We start from the raw sequence: 1,881 nt of genomic DNA, 5'->3' as shown, positions 1-1,881 counted from the left end.
AATATTTGAAACATTTTGTATTTTACAAGTTAATCAATATCAGGAAAAAGGGACCTGTCTAATTTCCTTTCTAAGTAAATTGGTCAGATTCATATCTGGCCTATATCCGGGAGTGTGTTTTCAGACAGAGCCAGCGCTGGCATGGTGATGCCATCGCTGGGGGAGAGCTCTAATTGTGGAGAATGGGACTTCTTTAGGGAGCAAGATGGCCACAGATGGGCTCTGAACGCCATAGAGGAATGTCTCTGACCTCCAAGGCTACCGGGAAGCTCTGCCAAACTGACGAGAGCTAAAAATAGACCTCGGTAAGTGGGCCGAAATGCTAGCATCAAAACAACACAAACCTGAGAAAGGGCTCCAGACTAACTATGTTGCACTGGCATGCCTACTGTAACTATTTTCATTTAGGTGCGCCAGCACATCAATAAGGTGCACCCCAAACTTTTCACCATGCCTTTTGGTGCAGGAATAATACATTTCAGGACTAACATGTTCCACTGGCGGCACTAGTTTTCTCAGCTACCGTAGGGGCACCAGCACATGATTTAGTGGCACCAAAATTACTTACCCCCCCGCCCTAATTTGTATTCTGCATAAGTTGGGGTATTTCATTATGATATATTAATTTATTTTAAATTTTTATGTAGGCCGCTTCCACTCCTCCTGCTACCCGCTGAAATTCAAGAGAGTTAATTCCTCTTGTCCACCCTGGCTTCTCCCTTCTGTTGTCCCGCCCCCCAGCCAATGGCAACCGAGGAACCTGAAGTAACCCCCCGACAATGAGGGGTTGAACACAGCAATAACAGTTAGGTTGGTTACCCAACCACCATGGCTAGCCCTATAGATGGCCATGTAAAACTCCCAGGGTTACATATACAGTAGGACCCCACTCATCCGAACTTCAGAGATCCCAACCTCCCAGTCTACCGGACAGGCTTAAAAAACTTTTCTTTTTTTTTTTAGCCTGCTATCTGGTTACTGGTGGGATTTTCATTACAGTACTGTAGGCCTACTACGACGCAAATTAATCTGATTCGGGCCGAGAGATTCTCTCTGCACCAATCAGATTCGATCCAGACTATTTTGCAAGAGCACCGTCGCTGCGTCCGGGGCTGGCTCCGCCCAAGACGACTGTGATTGGTTTAAAGAAATACTGCGTTTTTCCCCCCCTTTTTGCTGAATGGTAATATGTCCAGCCAGACCTGTCTCCGGCGCTGGCACAGCGTAAACGAAGTGTGGAGATAGGTCTGGTTATGCGAGACTAGTAGCCTAGTATCCTAAACACTGATTAGTGAGGTAGGGGAGTAGGCTATTGAATGCTGTGCCCTAAGGGGGTGTATTTTATCGTCCTATCATTCCTCTTTGTGGTGCTTGGCCATTGTTGTCATATAATGTCTCTGTAGTTTATCTGCTGTTTGTCATTGTTGTCATATAGTAGCTCTGTAGTGTCCCTAAAAGCTTGGTTGTTTCAGCCTAAATATTGCCCTCTTATTCGCTCACTCTCAAATTATTGGCCTTTGTTGATGTGTTAAAAAAAACATCAGTAGCCTGGGCTACTGTAGTTTTCCTGTATGTTTTTTCATAAAAATGCAGCGCCCTTCTGGTGCTGTCAAACCTCCCATCAGGGCACGCTTTGAAAGCGCACCCCCAAAAGAATAGTGCGCGCTGTGTGTGCGTGCTTCGTTGGTCCTGGCTGACTTACCCGGTTCTAGGATCCACCAGACGCCACCGCCCCTTTTATGACCCGAAGGGAGTGGGGGTGACAGCCCACAGTCCCCTCACTCTGACCAAAGTCTATGCAAACAGGACACAGCTCAGTCCCCTACTTTTTAAGTAGGGACAGTACCGATTCTCTCTCTCTCAAAGTCTCTCTCAATGCCT

This window comes from Borostomias antarcticus (genome assembly GCF_949987555.1).
Source record: "Borostomias antarcticus genome assembly, chromosome: 22".
NCBI classification, from domain to species: domain Eukaryota; kingdom Metazoa; phylum Chordata; class Actinopteri; order Stomiiformes; family Stomiidae; genus Borostomias; species Borostomias antarcticus.
The sequence above is the reverse complement of the archived record's forward strand: the minus strand, read 5'-3'. Positions refer to the sequence as shown.